Here is a 20,891-nt window from a genome sequence, read left to right as displayed (position 1 = left end):
GTTAAGATGTTTATTTTACCCTTCATCCCAGGCAAACACCCTAAACAGGCCAGTGATCAGAAAAGAAAGTCAAAACACAGTTCCCAGTACTCAAGGAATTCAGTCTAATTGAGGAGAAACCATGCAAACAGCTCTGTGTAGTGAGGTCTATGTCTTCTTGGATACTATCTATACCCGTTCAAATGCAGTCTAAGATTGTATTTACTTTCTTTGTTGTCATATTATTGATTCTTGTTGATCTTGTAATCCAATACTATCTCCAGAACTTTTTTCAGATAAGCTGATGAATTTTTGGCCATCCCTTCCCTGCTGGAAATTGATTTTTTGAATCCAAGTGTAAGATTTTACATTTATATTTTTTAAATTTCATTTTGTCACATTTGGCTCAATGTTGTTGCCTATTGAGGTTTTTTAAAAAATTCTATGTGCTAGCTATTCCTTTCAGCTTTGAGTCATCTGAAAATTTGATAAGCATGCCATGAATGTCAGCATTTCATCATTTCACAGTGGATTTATAATGGCAGCAAGAGATAAGACTAAGAGTTTATTGAGTGTATTTTGATTTCCAGAGAGACATAAAATAATGATATTTCCAATGTATTGTCTAAAAATCGGCTTATGGTTTATTTTTACTTTTCCTGAGCAGGCTAACACGTATTTTTGAAGCAAGATCAGAAGCTATAACAATAACTTGCTTTATTTATAGCAAAAACTTGGTCTCCTAGACACTGAAAGATAGACTCAACAGTGACTAGAAATGGAGCGAGACTTCCTGAAGCACCTTCAGTTTTAATTTAGAAGTGCTTTTGTGTATGACCTCTCAGAAGGCTTCCTAATTGGTAGGGAAGGAATAAATGACATGTACTCCCTCCTCTCTTTGAAGACTCCATCCTCCCACCAAGCTGTCTCTCTAGCCTCTCCCATCTCCCTCCCCCCCACCATTATTTGTTTGACTTTAGATCCATTATAATAATTTAAAATAGAATGGAGTGTAGTTCAGACCTCTTTGGTTATTCTTTCCATTAAGCTTCGTAGGCTAAGCATGGAGCTGTAACGAGTATTTTATCATTGTATAAAGATATTTAATTAAAGTCTGAAAAAGATTCCAATGAGGTAGCACAAATAGTCTGCCTGATCATTAATAATTTAACAGTTTGTAAGACATTAAAACATAATGTATTCATTATTTTCCTCAGGTCTGGTGAGAGCATTACATAATGGTATGTATTTTATAATCTGCATCCTCTCTTGCTTTAGCTATGCTCTCGTTGTCTAGGATAATAACACCTAAAAGAAGATACTTACCCTTTTTTGGCAGATGTAAGATAGTGACATCCAGCAAACAGCACAGTTGTTTCTTAATTAAATGTGGTAACCAGTCTAATTCAGTGTCCTTTCATCCATCATTTATCTTCACTCTGAGCACTCCTGGTATTATTTCTTATGCTAATTGCTCACTGCACTGCTCCCCAAATACATAGCTGAATAAATATTCCCTAAGCAGGAAGGTTGGCCCATCCGGTAGCTTGAAGTTCCAATGTAGAACAGTTCCATGTGAAAATAAGATAAAAGGCCAACATTTTCTCAGCCAGATATAGTCTAATTTGCTGATTTTTCATAAGCTTAACAGGCTTTCAGTGAAGGTAAAATGGTACGTACATGGTTTATCCCACCCTGGTTCCTACTGTAGGAAATATGTTATGAGAAGCAGCAAATAGAAAACCAATCTTGTAGTCAGGAAGACCTAGGCTCAAGGATACACGCTGGCTGTGTAACTCTATATTACAGAGGAGCAGTGGGAACCAGTCACACTGGAGAAATCACACATCTGGGTCCCAAATAAAGGAAAATTGGCTTGCTGATCATTTCTGTTTGATTATGTAATAGGAAGTTCGCATCATTTACTCTGTAATCACATTCAGGGCTTTGTATGCAGGATTCTGTATGACAAAGGAAGGGACATGCTCCCTCATCCAAAGAAGCTTCTGTTGGGAAGGTAAGAAAGCCCGTTGAAAGTGAGAATGCAGCAAGCCAGAGCCAAGAAGCATATACATGGTCCATCTGAGTGAAACGTGGGGGTTACTGGAAATGCTGGAGTGGAGTCAGCTCCAGTCAGACTGGGGGGACTTCACAATGTGGGTTATCCTCTAGTAGTGAGTGACAGAATACAAAGAGACCATGTTAGGAAAGGAGAGAGGGGGATGCACTCCTTGTACGGCTCCATATTGTTGACCTTTCCATGTTTTATTCCATGATCTTCATGAGCAGATGAAGGCTGCTCTGAGATGAGATGAAGGCTGCACTGAGGCTATGAACCAGCTGATGGTGAAACTTTGGGGGATCAGCTTTTCTTAACTTCACTAATGACAACAACAACAACACCAATACAGTATTTACTGTGTGCCAGGGAGGTGCTTTAAGTTGTTACCTCATTCAATGCTCAGAAGTGCAAGCCGTGGAGGTAAGTGCCATTATTATCCCCATTTTACAGAAAACAATAACAACAACAATAATAATGACAGCTGAGATGTGTGCTTACTATGGGCCACCCTCTCTACGATGGCTGTCTCATATGGTCCTTAGAACCTTGAGAGGTAGGTGCTTTTATTATCCTCATTTTCTAGATGAGGAAACTGAGGCAAACAGAGCTTATATGACTTGATCAATATCTTAGGCAGGATTTGACATGGTCTTCCTGACTCCAGTTGGGCTCAACAATATTCACTGTCCTATCTAGCAACCTCCGACTTGGCTTTTGGTTTCAACCTGTGCCCTTCAACCCCCATATTAGTAACAACTTGTAGAAATTATATGACATACACAATGTTCTCTATCTCTTCCCTTTGCTGTCCCTTTGGTGAAGATACTAATGAATGGGAAACAATGGTGGACAGGAGACAAGAGGAATAGTGGAAATGGTGTTGGATTTTTAGTCAAAAGACTTGAGTTTGAATCCTGGCTCTTCCAAGAATTCAGGGTAAGGAAGGTAAAAAGGATTATTCCAAAGTCATCCTGAATATGGTATGTGTGACTTTGGGCAAGTCACATAACCTCTTTAGACCTAACTTTCTTCATCTGTAAAATTACTGGGTTGTACTGGATTACCTCTAAAGCCCCTTCCAGTTCAAATGTATGATCCTTTGAATGTATTTTTTTTAAAGCAATTGGGGTTAAGTAATTTGCTCAAGGTTACACGGCCAGTTATTTTGTGTGTGAATGTATTTTTTAAAAAGACACAATTCAACTTTTGATTTTCTATTTTAGTTTTTCTTCTATAGATTTTTCATTCTCACACTGTTCCTTTAGGCAGCTAAGTGGTGCAGAGCATAGAGTGGATAGAGCCTTGAATCAGGAAGAACTGCATTCAAATCCAGGCTCAGACATTTACTAGCTGTGTGAATCTAGGCAAGTCACAACCTCTGCCTCAGTTTTTCCAGCTGTAAAACATGTATAACAATAGTACTCACTTCCCAGTTGTTACGAGGATCAAAAATGAGATATTGCCTGGCACATATAATATGACTCAATAAATGTTTATTTCCTTCTTCCCCTGTCTTTTTATGTATAACTCTGTGTGTGTTTGGAGTGGTGGTGGTGGTGAATGACGTTTAAGGCTGTGGGGGGTGAACAAGGAGTTAATCTCAATAATTTTATAGGTGAGGAAATTTGGGCCGGAAGAGATAGTGACTTGTCCAAGATAGTACATGGAAGACCTGCTATTGAAACTTCATTCCTTTGACTGCACTATACTACCGGCTGTCCTCCTTTTTACCTCTTGACGGTTTCCGCAGTCATTTGCACTTCCGCCAGAGGAAGGTAAGGGAATTATCTCCAATTCATCCTGCGTCCAGCTTGTTGATAAGTTGTTTGCATGTTGTCTCTCCCTTCAGACAGTGAGCTCCTTGAGAGCAGGATCTCTCTTTTGCCTTTCTTGGTGTTCATTTCTTTATGTCTTTGTACACTTAGCATAATGCCTGGCCCATAGTAGGTGCTTAAGGTTTACTGACCGAATAAAATATAATGTATACCAAATCATTCTTACAAATTACCATTCTTACCAAATTACCAAGGTTGACGGAGGGTACACTTTAGAATCGAAGGCCAAACAAACTTAGGTATCAAAGAAATGTAGAGCTAAGGATTTCTCAACGTTATACAGTTTTCTTTCTTTTTTTAGTTTCCTACAATGCAGTAAGGATGAAGATAAAAACTAAATTTACATAGGATCATGTATATACCATGCTGTATATTGTTCCTGTAGGAAAGTACAGTAGTTGCTGAAAATATCAGAGTCCACAAGACAAATGACTTTAGGACAGGGAGAAGGTATTTTCCAGGCAAAATTATTGAGAGAAATTAAGTAGAAAGTATATGTATATATTCTTCCAAAGAGCCTAGCCTTCCTGCTTTTCCTTGCACATAGCACTCCAACTCACAGCCTGGCTCTCCCCTATCCTGGATTTTTCTCCTTTCTCACCTTCACCCCTTCTGTTCTTCAACTTTCTTCAAGACTCATTCTATACTTGACCTTCTCCAAGAGACCTTTTCCACTTGTTCCCACTGCTAGTGCCTTCACCCTGAGATGATCTTCTACCAACTCTCTATATATGGTACATACATGGCTGTTTAAATGTGAGATCCTTGAAATCAGGGATAGTGTTGTCTTTCTTTGTATCTTTAGCACTTAACACAGGGTCTGACACATGCTAAGTTCTAAACAAATGCTTGTTGGATGATTGAAAAGGACCCATATAAACAAAATTATATATAAGAACCCTCCTCATTGTAATGAACACTGGAAACAGTCCACCTATTGATAAAGGGTTAAACAATTATGACATATTAATGTAATGGAATATAATTGTAGCATGTAAAAATGACAAAATAGACAGTTTCAGAGAAAAGCTATTGAACCAATAGAGAACAGAGTGACCAAGACTTAAGGAACAATTTAGACAATGTCAACAACACTCTAAAAATGATCTTGAAATTTCTTACCACAATTCCAGGCAATCAAAGATGAATCATACTACCCACCTCCCTCCTAAAAGAGAATTAATGTACTTGAAATTCAAATGAGACATGTATTTGTGGACATACACATTGAAGGAATTTATTTGCTCTACTTGATAAAGCATATTTGTTGCTAGTAACTTATTTTTCTTTTCTTGTTTAATTGGGCATAGGAGTTGAGAGTGAGAAAGAATAGGTATTTATTAATTTAAAGTGCATGTCTGTGTTTATATGTGCATAGACATGTGTACATGCATGCGCATACATATGTGCACATATGTGTGTGCATATAAATAGATATATAGATAAATATATAATACAGATGTACATTTATATCTGTATTATATACTTAACTATATATCTGTTCATATAAAATATAGAAAATCAGAACATGGAGTAGCCTTAAAATATAGGACTTCTCACCTTGATAATGCTTTATAATAACATCAGAGGCAAAAGAGAGTTTAGAACACAGAATGTCCAGCCTAGAGACACCTTACGGCATAGAATATTAGACTTGAAAGGGGCCTTAGAATATGGAGTATGAAAATTGGAAGGAATTTTAGACAATAGCAGATCTCAAAGGAACCTTAGAATGTGGAGTATGAAAACCAGAAGGAATCCTAGATGACAGAATTTAAAAGGTGGAAGGACCTTAGAATATAGAATGTCATTATAATACCATTTGAAAGACTATTATTTTCTTTCTTTTAAAAAAAATTATGGACTTGTTAACAGACTCTTAAAATTGATAGTATAGAATGCCAGAGTTGGAAATGACCTTGGAGATAATCAAAGTCAACTCTTCATGTTGAAAATGGAGACATGGAAGCCCAGAAAGGTGAAATAATTAAATCAGTATCCCATAGAAAGTGAGAAACCTGGGCTTGGTTCCAGGCCTCCATGATCCTAAGGCCAGTTCTCCACTACACATGAAGGTCATGCCACCCAGGTTCTTTTTCCTTGGAGAGAAAGAACTAGAAATCTTCCTTTTTCTCAGTTATGCTGGTGGTTGGGGTGGGGTGGAGTGCAGGCCAAATTTATGATGAATAGACAAATTGTAATTGAACCAGAGCCCAGATAACATAGGAATACTCTTTCTTTATGTAGTGAGTGGGTACTAATCACATCTTAGAGGTGATCTGACACCAAAATTGGGGGAAGAAGTCAAGTGTTCTCTTTCTCTCTAGGTTATCCTGCCCCCATCCCAAAGTAAAATTCTGGGAAAATATCCAAGACAAAGACTAAGCATGGTTCATGTCTAAAGTCTCCCCAGAAATGGCAACAAGGTGCTCTCTAGAAAAGATACCCATTGTATGAATTGCTTATTAGGTATAGAATAACTATTTTTCAGCTTAAGATGCAAAGACACATTTGTGCATGAAGAAATGTTGAAAATACAAAACATCCAAAATAGCCCATTAATTTTATGCCTCCTCTGAAAGTGAAAACACTTAATGGGAGGGCAGAAATGCATATGCACATTCCTCTTCGAGTAGCACTGTCTCAAACAAATCACAAGCTCCAGATCTCCTGGACAGGCAAGAAATGTCTTGGACTTAATCCTTCCCTGCAGAATCCACCTGAGAGTGGTCACCTTCACTGAGAAGTGTTGCATTGTTAATGATACTCTCTTTTCTCAGTACACTCATGCTCAAATCTCGACCCACTAGCTAACCATGAATATTGTTTTCTTAGTATTTCTGCTCTCTGGTCTGTTCTCAGGGAGTAGAACAAAAAGACAGAAACAATAAGAATCCGGTATCTTTCTTACCTAGGCAAGCACGGGGATCGGCTTCTGGGTACTTAAAGCTGCCATTGACACTGAATGGGAGGAGAGGGGAAAGAAATCTCTTGTTGGAAGATCAAGGGGGAGAGAGCTTCCAAAGGAGAAGGGTCTCAAAGAAGTCCCATAACCATATCTACCACTCTTCATATTCTACATCTCTTTTTCTAGACTGCAAAGTAAGGAAGTTTCTCCAAAAGAATCCATCTTCCATGATGCTCAGTGACCAGTTATCTTTGAAACAAACCCTTATCCCTCCTCCCCCTAGACTCTCCTCTCACTGGGGCCTATAAAGACAAATCAGGAAATAAAGCATACAACCTTCTACAAGGAGCCAGAGCCCATATCCCTCAGCTAAAGAGTTGGTGCCCCAGTTCAGCCAGTTTGGGTTTCTTCTGATTCCTGTCCCACTATAAGCATAAAGTAGAAAATACCTAATTATTAAAAGCAATTTATGAATTTATGTTCCTAACACAACTCATTAGTCCTTTACCTTGACTACAGATGACTGTGATGGTGCAGAGAATTCAGCATTGATTGGGAATGAAGAGCGCCATCTACTGAAATACCATTTAACTCGTGTGTGAGCTATGTGCAGATTTGATTTATCACAAAGGGGGCCATGTTCGTGCCTTGAATCTCGAGGCAAGGGGAAGAGATTGATGAAATATAAAAGGAGTGTAATCGAGATGTGGCCAGTCAAAGCTGTACACTGAGAAACACAGAATTTTACAAAAGGAATTCTGAGATAATTTTCTTCCTCTTATAATTGGAAGTTTCTGACAGTCACCTATTTCAAAGAAGTGATATTTTATTATTAACGATGAGTAATAATAGCAATTGTTTAGAGGGAAAATATGGCTAAAAATGGCAAAATACATCACTGTGCCCTAGAAATAAAATAATGATGAGCTATTGTATGGAGGCAGAAATCCCCTTCTCGGGCTGCCAGGCTAGCCCATGGATACAGTACATGAATCCATAATGGACACTGGACCAAGCCGATTGGTTAGAGATCAGCAGCCACATGCATTGTGCAGTAAATGTCTCTCACCCTGTTGCCACTTTTTCCAGGCCTCCATATGCTAGATCACAAACTACAGATTTAGCCTTTTGCCCAAAGGCATCTGAACCTGTGAAAAGCCTCGCTGAAGCAATGCCTATTGTTCATTGACAACTTGTCAATTTACTTCCAGGCAAAATAACTCATAAACATGATAAGGAAAGGAGATAAAACAAGTATTCTTTCACACTTTGCAACTTTACTGCAAAAATGCCTTATTTTCCATAAATGTGTGAAATCTCCCCTCAGAATTGTGACTGTGCATTGAACTCGAAAACTGTTTGAAAACAGCACAAGCATTTCACAATTTCTGTCTATAATAAGATGAATGTTAAATATTAAACATGCATTAAAAGTGATAAAAATAAAAGATTTTCAAAGGTTCACTAGCATCCCCATATTTCTCTCCGATTCCCTGAGTTAATAAAAGTTAAGTTTAGAAATACTCTCCAAAAGACAAATGTTTGAATACTACCTTCTAAGTATGACATTTTATGTATTTATATTAGCTATTATCTAAACCCTTTTGTCAGCTCAGATAAAAAAGAAAAAACCCAACAACTATGTAGTAAACCATGCAATTTGCATTATATTCAGGAGCCTATAGTATGTGGGAGTTCTAGAATGTGTTTCTATTGAAATGAAGCCGTTTTATTTCAGATATTTATAAACATTCCATTTTAATGTTCTGTTTAAATACTGAAAGCTAATTGTGAATTCTTTTAGGTAAAATATTTTAAGTGGATAATAATTTTGAAATATATTAGTCTCTAAGGCAAAACATTCTGTTTATGGTGTTGTTATTTATATAGCTATACTTTCTAATGAACCTGTGCTCCCCAGCTTCCATTCCCTGGTAATGAGCTTGATTTTAAGTTTCCTGTTTCCTGTAGTGGCATAACAAATATATGATAGGTCTCCCATCCACTTTCCCTCTGTGGTTCCCTGAATAAATTGCTTCTTGTCAGAAGGACTCAACAAATCTTCCCACCATTGGACTGACTGTCTATTCCAAATTTGAAGAACAATATGAATAGGTCTGGTAGGTGTGGATAGATTCCCATCTGTACCATTGTAGGAAATACCTGTATCCATGAAATTCCATATCCATTGGAATGTTAGTCCCCAAATTTGAGATAGCTATATTTTCAAAACCAAAATGTGATCTCATGTTCTGATGAAAGACTGTCAAACTTTGCTACAGGTGTCCTTCCTTTTCTTGAAATATGACTAAACATCCAGGTTTGGGTTTGTTCTGGGTAAGGCCTGATTCAGGCCAATCTAGTGATTTAGGCTTGGGATTAGAGTGCATTGAAATTCTCATAAACCATAAAATGTAATAAAACTAACTCTGCTCATCATAAGAGATACAAAGAATATGATGGCTAAAAATAGATACTGCTCCTCTCTATGTGTTGGCCAGGGCATCAACACTGGGTGCAAAAGGGTTAGAGCTCAGAAATACCAACTCTCCATAGGCTGTGCTTTGTATACCTTGGACCAACCAAATTCCAAGGATATTCTCCTTACTTCCTTTATCTCAGCCTACCGTGTCACATTGTTGGGTGGCAATGTCCTTCAACCTTCTTTAGGACTTTCCATCACTTAAATGGCCGTAAAGCTTTTGCTAAATAACTTTGACCTCAGGAAGAGGTTTAGGATAAGCAGTTCTAAAGGAATAAGGATAAAAACAATAAAAACAGCAAATAATATTACACACAAAAAAAATCTTCTTTAAGATTACACTCCATGCAGTGGGGAGTTAGACAGACAATTTGTAGCATGCCTGGATGCGGGGCAATGATGACGAAGGGGAGTAGCACCAGAAACATTAGGGCCAAGGTAATATAGAACAATGAGTATACCTCTGACACACAAATATCCCCATCACAGGTCTGGGTCACCTGTAACTAAGAGACTCTCATGCATCCAGTGATGACGTCTGAGGTGATATCAAGACTTACCTCATATCACCATCTGTTCAACATTCCCTTTCTCCCTGAAGCCCCAGGGGAAAATACCAAAATCTCTTGTTTCTTTAGAAGCACCTTAGGGACAGTCCTTCCTCCTCACCTTTGCTGAGAGAGTTTAAATTGCCACCACACCAGCTCAAGGACCTTCCAGGTGAATATTTATTCACCAAGATTATGAAAAACAATTCAATCTTCCCATTATCATCAAAAAGCCAAGCACCTCCTGACAATTCCACCTCTTTTCTCTTAGCTCTGTCTAAAAAGAGATTGTTCAAACTATCCCAGGAAAAAGGAAATATGACAATTAAGGGGAACTTGTACCATTTCCTCAGGGTCTACTAAACCTTCTGAGAGGGTAAAACCCTCAAAGTCTGCACCACTCTGTGCAGGATATAGAATGAGGAAGAACTAAAAGTAATCTATTCACATCAGACAACTCTTTCTAGAAGCCAAATCCAAAAATCTGTTTTACTAAAAAGTCTCACCCTTCCTAGTCCCCTAAGAGAATACTGATTCATCCCAGATGAAGCTTCTGCGGGTTGGCACCCTCAACCCTGATAGCTAGGACTATGACGAGAAAACTACTGTTCCAAAAGTCTATTCCAATGTTCAGCAGTGCTAACTGCCTGAAAATAACACAGGAGACAGAAAATCCAGAGAATGTGGTCAGTGTAGATCCAGTCTCGAACCTGACATGCATTAAATGGTACTCTAACTGAAGGCAACGGAGCAGAGGGGTCCGTAAGGGAGAAGAATATGTTCTGTAAGAACTTTGATGCTCGTTACTGTGGAGTTTGACTTAATTGGCACTATAATGCCATATCCTCAATAACTATCACTTGCATTAAGAGAAAACTTTTCTTCCTGAGAGAGGGGAAAATAGGAAATATAAGCAATTTCCCTCTAAGGAGCAGAGTGAGGATCATGCCATACTGACCTTTTTTAGTGAAAGACATCATTTGATTTCATGCCTGCTGCAACATAGCATCATGGCTCCCATGTCCCAATTGATGATGGTTCTAGTTCCTAACCGTATGATGATTCAGTTGGACGGAGTGCATATGATGATTTTTTATGGGCACTAACATACCCCACAAACAAAATTCCTCTAATAGTTCTAACTTCAAAGGAAAATCTTTCTTTGTCCATCTTTGTCCATCTCCACATTTGTCCATCTCCACTCCTCAAACGATTCAGCCATACCCATGAACAGGTATATATAAGGGGCTTGTCTGCTTCATTTTGCAAAGCTCTCTCACAGATCAGTCGTGCTACTCACAGCCTGGACCATTGGAAGAGTTTGCAAGGACCTTTTCCCTCCCTCATTAGTTAATAAACATTTATTAAGTCAGTCAATCAAAAATCATTTATGAAGCATTTACTTTGTGGCAGGCACTGTGCTAAGCAGAGAACACAAAGAATAGCAAAAAAAAAAAGCACCCTGCCCTCAAAGAAATGACATTCTAATAGTAGAGACAGTATACAAAAAACTGTAATACAAGATGGAGAGATAGATAATATCTACTATAAAATGGTTAGAAAGATCTATATATGAGATATATAGATACATGAATATATGGAGATTTACAATTGGTTTGTCTCTCAACATTTTATAGTATATACCATCTATATACATTTTTTATGATGTTGCTACATAGCTACAGATAGTATATACTATAAAATGGTGAGATATATAAGGTATGTATAGCTAGACAAAATTACTGAGATCTAGAATTATATATTTACATATATATACACGTGTGTTATGTGTATATATAGTTGTTCAGTCATTTCAGCTGTGTCTGACTCTTTGTAGCCCTATTTGGGGTTTTCTTGGCAAAGATACTAGAATTGCTGTTTTCTTCTCCAGCTTGTTTTAGAGATGAGGAAACTGAGGCAAACAGGGTTAACTGACTTTCCCAGGGTCATACAACTAGTAAATATCTGGGGCTGGATTTGAACTCAGATCTTCCTTACTCCCAACCTGGAGCTCTATCCACTGTTTTATCTAGCTGCTATATATGTATATATACACACAGAGAGATGTATACATACACACATATACATATATATTTATATATGAGAAATATCTATATGGATCTATCTCACCATTTATAGTATATATTATTTATATCTAAAAGCATCCTATACGTATATTTTTGTATGCATACATATGTATGTATAAACATGTAAATAATAAATACACAAAACATATGCATGTGTATGTATAAAATATGCTGCATATATGTTTTATGCATGCATGCATATATAGTATATCTCACCATTTTATAGTATATACTATATTATTTCTATCTCTATCTCTGTATCTGTACCCACATCTGTGTCTGTGTCTATATCTAAATCAATATCCTCACAGCTATAAACATATCATCCTAGAAGGAAGGCGCTAGCTGTTGAGGAGGACAGCCTGGATCTGAGCTGAGTCTAGAAAAGAACCAAGGAGTCAATGAAACCAGAAGGCAGGGAAAAGGAGGGATTTCATCCGAGACATGTCAGAAAGCTAGTGCAAAGGCCTAAATATGGAAGACAGAGTGTCACTTATGAGGCAGGAAAAGAAGGCAAGCGTTTCTGAATGGTAGAGGGCCTAGATAGGATTTGAACATAAGAGGACCAGAAAGGTTTTTGAGGTCAGGTTTTAAAGGTCTTTAAAGCCAAACAGAAGTTTTTATATTTGATCCTAGAGGTAAAAAGTAAGCCACTGGAGTTTGACATGATGTGGTATCATCATACTACTTCTGCCCACCTAAAATGTCAGTGTACATAGCAGTTCTACCAGGAACCCCATAACTGATATTTATGTAGATGGAAATATTTGCCTGGAAAACCACCAAGGCTGTCCCAATCTCTGGCTGAAATTTCATAAATTATATAGTAGTGAGGCATTGGAAGCTCATAGTTAAAGCCTGACACCAATCAGGTCAGTCTGTACCCAAAGGACAGAATCTAATTGTACTTAACAAAGCCTAATCATAGGAAATGGGAGTGGGGGGTTACCACAGAGGCAACTCTTTTAGAAACTTCCCCTTTTCTTTCGCTTTCCCACATTGAGGAATGAATTGTGGACGGAATTTATCTATACGGAATCAGGTATACAGAATATTCCATCTTAACAATCTCAGAGAGGGACAAAGAATACTCCCTAACTATGACTCATTGATTTTACTGGTTTTGCAAACATTAATGTTCTATGAGTTTGCCAAGCTGATGCAGGGAAGAGAAATTCAATATCTGCTCCTCCCCTCAACACCTCATTGGATAACACCCACACTAACCATTATCCTAATGACTCATAGGTTATTTAACCTTTTTCTTGCATCAAGCTTCTAGTGCGGCTAGGTTGTGCAGTACATAGAATGCCAGGCCTGGAGTCTAGAAGACCTCTCTTCCTGAGTTCAAATCCAGCCTCAGACACTTACTAGCTGTCTGACCTTGGGCAAGTCACTTAACCCTGTTTGCCTCAGTTCCTCATTTTAAAGTGAACTTGAGAAGGAATGGTCAATTGCTCCAGTATATCTGCCAAGAAAACCCCATTTGGGGTCACAAAGAGTCAGACACCCCTGAACAACCACCATTACCACCAAGCTTTTGGGTGGGTAAGTCAATCTACTCGCTGATCCCATTGTAGAGGGAAGTGGCTACCCAGGGGGTAAATCTGAAGCTCACAACACCATTGATTCCCAGTCTTCATCCTCATTCCTGCTTCCGTTCTTTTCTCTTGCATCCCTGATTTTAGCAAGGTTCCACAACTCTTATGGAATCCCTGGGTCAGAGGGCAAGAGATCATGCTTCCTGCCTACAGGCTATTGCCACCACTCTCAGCATTGCTCACTTTACCTTGCTTCTACCAAGTCTGGAAGATGTAGCTCTGCCATCAAGAGATGATCCTAAAAATTCAAAAGATCATTCATAACTGTCTCTAATTGCTGACTATGCAAAACCAATTTATTTTCATTTTCCTTAAGCTAATGATCCAGATTAAAAATATACATATATATTAGAAAGAGCCAAGGGATATTGGTTTTAGAATCTTTTTATTCTCCCTATGCAGTTCCTTAAACTTTCATTGAACTAATTCTAAAGAGTCAGTAGGGTCTTCCTCCTTATTGAATTGATTGAGCTCCCCTTACTGCTTCCACCAGGTACTTATGTCTGACACCTAAGCACCTGAAGATCTCTTTGTAGGCTAGTTTAGTCACTGGATCCACAGGCAGGAAGAATTGAGTTCAAATCCAACCTCAAAAACTTGCTTGCCGTGTAACCCATTTAACATCTGCCTCAGTTTCCTCAACTGTAAAATGGGTATAATAATAGCATCTCTCTCTCAGGATTGTTAGGAGAAGCCAATGAGATAATATTTGTAAAGTGCCTGGTACATAGTTATAGCTTCGTAAATGCTTGCTCCCTTGTCTTCCTTCCCCCTTTCTGTGCATGCACTTAACCTCTTTCTGTCTCAGTTTCCTTGATTATAAAATGGTGATAATAATAGCACCTATTTCCCAGTCTTATTATTATTATCAAATAAGATAAAATTTGAAAAAATATAGTGCACAGTCCCTGGCATATACAACAGTAGGCACTTAATAAATGCTTGCATCCTCCCTTTCCTTAACTTGGTCCACAAAATAGTTGCAATCCAATCTTGCTGACCAATACCAACACTCTCAGGTCAAACAGCTCAGGTGACTGCCAGGATTCAGGCTTAGAATTTGAACATAATGAAATTCTCATGGATCATAAAATGTAAATAATAACTTTACTGATGATAAAGGACCAAAAAGGATAAAATTACCCCCCCCCAAATAACTGATACCGCTCTACTCCACAAGTGCCAGGGAAGCAATGATCAAAATGGCATCCCATTGTGGGCAATAGGAATCCTACTAGACCTCTAGATAATAGCTTTCCATTGGCTGGGACTTTTATTTCTGTAGTCTTCTGTCGCAACCACATCCTTCTGATGGACTTCTTGACTCCTTAAATGGAAATATCCCAACCTAAATGAAACAAATGTTCCTACCACAGGATTAGAATAATAGCAGTAAGGACATGCTGAATAAGGTTGACCTGTGGAACACAACCATTCAATCAGACAATGATTAATGGGGCTTCCATGATGCCCATTCTGGTCCTCAGTCTCATGATCAGGAAGTGTGTTTAGAGTTTCCTTCTCTGATGGTTTGAGGCATTTCAGGTCTTCCCTTTTTCCTTTCTCTGTAAGTTAGAAAATTCCTATAGTATGACTACAAGGATAAACTTGCATAACCCTGTTTCCATCATATCCAAAAGTCTCTCAGGAGAAAAAAGTGGTAGAACCTGAACAATGAAAAAAAACGTGTAAATGAATCTCAAATAAAGTATCTTAAAAAAAAATTCTCTGATACTGTAGGGCACAACTTGCTGCAGCCTTCAGGCTGCTTGCAGCAGCCCAGAGAAATCCCTCTGCATTCAAAGGATGCTCTCCTCTACATTTTTCTCTAACAACTGAAATCTTTTGGCATGCCACAAGTGACCTGAAGACTGTACGTTGCCTGCAGACTACAAGCAGGCCTGGTACAGGGCATCAGTGTAATGGTAAATGTTTAACAATGGGCTCACAAAAATGCATTTGGACACACTTTTAAATTTAATCTGCATCATTAACATTTTCCTTATTACTTTAAATGATCACGTTGAAAATTTAACAAGTGGTTCTTATGATGAGGTTCAAGCTGGCTCTAGCATAATCTTGGCATAGTACAACAGTAAATTGTGTGAATTTGTGATGTAAAAATTCCTCACAAACCAAACATATTTAGGTGAATGATGTCTCTTAGTGTGAATTGCCAATTAAAAAAAATGGGACTAATAAGAATTGAAGAATCGGTATTTGTATTTATGTGTGAAATATATGCATATGAAAATTTGTGTCTATAAGAGCAATCACCTTGAGTCTTATAGGTCCCTTATGACATTTGCTCAATTCTTTTTATCATATACAAATTGTGGACATTCAAACATTATTAATATTAGCAGTAGTAAAATAATATTAATTTTTATAGTAATATTAAAATATAACCATGATTGCAACAATAATAATTGCTTCTGCACACATTATCTCATTTAATTAAGACCCAGTGAAATAAGATATACTTCCCATTTAAAAGATAAGGAAACTGAGGTTCATTGTCTTAGAGAAGTAAATGGAATAGATAAGCATTTATTAAACACTAAATGTCAATGAGGGGCAGCTAGGTGACACAGTGGTTAGAACTCCAAGTCTGGAGTCAGGAAGACTCATCTTCCTGAGTTAAAATTCAACTTCAGACACTTATGAGCTGTGTGACCCTGGGCAAGTCACTTCACTCTTGCCTCTGTAAAATGAGCTAGAGAAAGACACAAAAAACCACTCTAGTTTCTTTTTCTAGAAAACTCCAAATGGGGTCATGAAGAGTCAGACATGACTGGAAAGACTGCACAACAACAACAAATGTGCTAAGGACTGTACTAGGCAGTGCAGATGTAGGTAGAAAAGCAAGACAGTGCCTGCTCTCATGAAGTTCACATTCTAACCGGAAGACAACACAAATGTGAATGCAGCTTCAGAAAAGATGAAAAGGCCTTAGCACCAGAGCCGGTGGGAAGGACTGCTGGACCTTAGGACAAATGAGAAGGTCCAGTGGTTCATACCTTACCAGAGAATTGTATTTGAGGACTTCCTGTTCATCTAAACAGTATGAGGAACCATGTACCTACCCCATCAAAAAAGATTTTTAAGGGGGTCATTGGCCTGATGCTGAATCTGGATCAGAGCTCTAAGTTTCCTCATTTCTCTGGTACTTCTCATTCTGTTCATGGTCACTACCATAATAAGGCTGATAGGCTGATGGAGCAGTGGGGGAAGAGGAAGGCAACAGTTACAGATAATAACCTGTGAGGGAGTACCAGTCTCTGACTCACTCAGCTTTCCTTCATCTTTGAGGTGCAGAGCCCAGAATGGCCCCTAAACCACCTGAAACTTCTAAAAGTCAGGAAGCATATAGCCCATGCGGTTGTACCTTGGGCCAAAAATAAAGAGACAAATTTAAGTTTTTTTTTTTTTTATATGGTAGTCATCTGGCTTTTCTAAAGTATTAAATTTTTTTAAATTGAAATTTATCATTATTTTTCAATCTTTTTTCTCTCTTGACTTTTTTTTTTCCTTTTTTGAGGGCAATTGGGGTTAAGTGACTTGCCCAAAGTCACAAAGTCTCAATGGCTAGTAAGTGTATCAAGCTCCTGATTCCAGGGCTGCCTAACGCCCCCTCTCTTAAATTTCTTAAGTACCTCTTAGGCTAATTCTAAAGGACAAGCTGGGGTCTTGCTTGTCCCACTGGGAAAACTGCCTTAAATGTTTAAAAATACACAGGGCACAAACATAGGGTAAAGTGACTTGCTTAACATCAGAACTGGTAAGCAGTGGGGTCAAGATTATATATTTTTTGTTTTGTTGTTGTTTTAGTCACATTAAAAAATTCAGGAAAAATTCAACCGTTGTCAAGAGACACAGGACTCTGGCCAGACCTCTCTATTGTTGCCTCCTGAACTAAGTGTGAAATTCCCCATGCTAGACCAACTCTTTGACAAGGTATGAACTCCTTTTGTCATGAATTCTAGTTGCCCTGTTGAAACCACATTGATAATGAAGTTCCTGAATAATTCATGCACTTGATCATTATCCTTGGCCTTGCTTTTTTAAAGGATAGAATACTGAAGAAAAAAAAATTGGACAGAGGATATAAGGCCTACATAGAGATACAGACTCAGTTCCTTGGAAGGAAACCTCTGAGAGATCAAACTCTTCAGGAAACCATCTTGAGATGGCACACTGTAGAAGCAATGGCCAACATGGAAACTGTTGGTACACAAGATGAGGGAGAAAGAGTGCTTGGACCCAGGAAAAGACTTGGTTCAAATGAGGAGCTGCAGGGATCAGTAAGGCCAGGAAGAGTACCCAGTCATCATAGGGTCATTGAGGTAAAACCGAAAGGGATCTTTGAGGCTATCTAGCCCAAACTTCTCATTTTATAGAACACAGGATGATAGATAGATGATAGATTTATACCTAGACTTTATTGGGGGGGGAGGGGTTTGTTTTAGGGGGAGGGGCATTTGGGGGGTTAAGTGACTTGCCCAAGGTCACATAGCTAGTTAAGTGTCTGAGGCCAGAGTTGAACTCAGGATCTCCTGACTCTATTCACTGTGCCACCTAGACTTTAAATGCTATCTGGTCTAACCCACTCATTTTATAAATGAGGAAACAGACCCAGAGAGATACTTGGCTCACACACACACACACACACACATACACACACACACACACACACACACTTGCCCAAGGTTGCACAGGTAGGAAGTGATAGAGGTAGGACTGAAATCCAGGTTTTCTCATGCTCTTTATGCTATAGCATGCTGCTTTTCTCTGATAAAGGAAAATGAGGTTCAAGAGGCTAAGTTGATTTGGCAAGTTTCCAAGTGTGAATGCTGTGATTCAAACCCAAGTCCTCTGATAGCCACACTGTCTCCCTATCTTTCTCTTCAGTGAAATAGAATTCTTGGCACTTGGGGATGAGCGTAACCTCAAGGTGGAGCTATGGTTGGGAGGGATGGTATAAGTCTGCAAGGAAAGTGGGACTTAACACAGCATGGACTATTTGATTCCAATAACCCTGAATGCTTTCCTGTCACTGTTGTTTTTTGTCCTTTATTCCTGAAGAGAACCATGGCATCTGGAAGGTGTCATGACTTCCCAGAGAATTATATTTAAGTGAGGCAGGGTTGTGCAAAGTCGCCAGCCTCACTTTCTCCTCCAGAGCCATCTGGGTCCAGTGGCATGATATAGATCAGGATGACCTGAGATGACCCCCTCCTGTTGTTCTAGAGAGCACTCAGAGTAAGTCTGGAACAGTCCTAAATCTGGAACACGGTGAAGGTCCCTAGAGACAGAGGCCAATTAGAGAGATAAAGGGATTTGGCTTGTGTAAGTACTTTGCATTTTCTATTGGATGAAACAAAATCTGTTCATATTTTGTTAGCATGAGTGCTTGCATAGGAACTGAGGATTCTTTTCCTTTTGTTATGGAGACCTCACCAAATTCTGATATTCCCAGGGGAAACCCTACATGGGGGCACAAGATAAAGGGAGATTTTGAGGGACTTTCCCAAGATTGAACTAGGTTCACATGAGTCACAAGATGTTGTTCTGATGCATGGCTATTCATAGATAAAAAAAAAAATTATGTTTTCAGAAAGTCATGAGTTCTCAAGCATAGTAAAATTCAGATCAGTTCAATAAATAAATATCAATTAAATAACTACCATGTACAGGGTGCTAAACAATAACTTACATGTGTATGTGTATTTTCATTTTGGAATGGTCTAGACCTGTAATCTCATCAATATGGGGAACTTCCATTATGAAAACTTCAAAACGGCAACCTAGTCCTGCTAGTATGTGTTAGAGGCAACACTTGAACCCAGGTCTTTCTGACTTCAAGGCTAGTATTTGATTCCCTATGCTATGTTGCCTCTGTATCTATGTAGAGCTTCAAATATATTATCTGGTCTTATCCTTATAATAATCTTATGAGAAAAATGTTTTATTATTAGCACTATTTTCTATATGCTCTGCACTCAAACCTGTCATTGCTTACTACAGAGTCAAAGCAGATCTGTAACTGATGATTCCATGTTCGACATTTCTATCCTTTCTCCAAATAGCCACAACCTTGGTGTGTTTTTTAGCCTCCTGATCAGTCACTGATGGTCCTGTGAGAACCAATCTGCTCATTGGGTAGATTATTTTTTGTTTCTCCTTTTTTCTGTATGACCTGGCTAATATTTTTTCCATGATGGACTGCTTCTAATACAGTTGTAACTTGACCTTCAGTGGTCCTGCAGAGAGATGTCACACATTGTTCTTCCCATCACATTTCCATTTCACATTCCCAGTTTAGAGATGTGGAAAGAGAAATTTAGTAACATTGTAGTATCAATTGCCCAAAGTGACACAGCTATTAGGCTGTAGAGTCTGACTCAAACCCAGGTCCTCTGACACCAAGAAAGAGATGTTTAGAAAGTTAGAGTGAAAGCAAAGAGGAACCAAGCATGAATTATCATATGCTTACAATTTTATCTTACTAAGACTATCATAATTAAGAGGAAGAGCAAAGAAAAGAGTATATTGACTGTGACTTTATTTTGAGGCCACCTGTATGCTATATGAAGTTACTAAAATTCTTTAAGTGTTGGGGAAATTTTCCTACTTTTAGAGGAAAAGAAGAGAAAGATCCAATTACTTAATTGAATTATGTAATAATGTGGGCTAGTCAACCCTACAAACCTACTCTGCCATCATGGATCTTTTGTGTTTGGCTGAGAGTGTGAGCCAATGAAATGAAGAATAAAGCAATGAATGATCCAGGAAGCCTGGTTGAAAGGAATATCAAGATGTTTTTGGAGTATAGGGTTGTAGTGAAGATCAAATGCAGCAACATGTGCAAAAGCATTGTCACTCTTGTAATCATTGTTATTAAAAAATATTATAGATTGCTGTTGCTAATAATATTAATCATAAAAAAGTATATTTGAAAGAAAACAACTTATATAACATAAAGAAAATGAAAACCAAAGGGAAGATTTATGTCTCCAGGTAATTCTTCATGTGTGCATATATTTTCATATGTATGTACTGTGTATATTCCTATTAAATACCTATTTTTGAGGTTCCTGGCAAGGCCTTCAGGAAATGAAGATACCATTCTCAACAAAGACCAAGAGGTGTCTAAAATGTCTGACTTGGAGGAAATAAGAATGGGCTAAGCTAGGTCTGTAGAACTATAGTTTTTTTTTTTTTTATTATTATCATTGATTTAGGATTGGCAGGGACCACTAGGGCCCTTTAGGCCAAACTCCTCATTTTCCAAATAAGAAGACAGAGACCTACAGTGATTAATTGACTTGACCAAGTTCACACAGGTAGTAAGTGTCAGAGGAGAGATTTAGGAAGGAAGGAAATGGA

General features: G+C 38.3%; 1 long non-coding RNA gene across 1 annotated transcript; it reads left to right on the top strand.

The window, feature by feature from the left end:
• The first annotated feature begins 1,921 nt into the window (after nt 1-1,921).
• LOC138159118 (uncharacterized) lies at nt 1,922-8,528 on the top strand. The gene is made up of 4 exons (XR_011167814.1): nt 1,922-1,996; nt 2,269-2,461; nt 3,657-3,816; nt 7,304-8,528. It is a non-coding gene; the product is annotated as an uncharacterized lncRNA (long non-coding RNA).
• Nucleotides 8,529-20,891: the final 12,363 nt, after the last annotated feature.

The sequence above is a fragment of the Petaurus breviceps genome, unplaced genomic scaffold (assembly GCF_028583685.1).
Source record: "Petaurus breviceps papuanus isolate PSGF00001 unplaced genomic scaffold, PetGlider_PUasm1.0 175, whole genome shotgun sequence".
NCBI lineage: Eukaryota > Metazoa > Chordata > Mammalia > Diprotodontia > Petauridae > Petaurus > Petaurus breviceps.
This window is presented reverse-complemented; position numbering and strand designations above follow the sequence as displayed.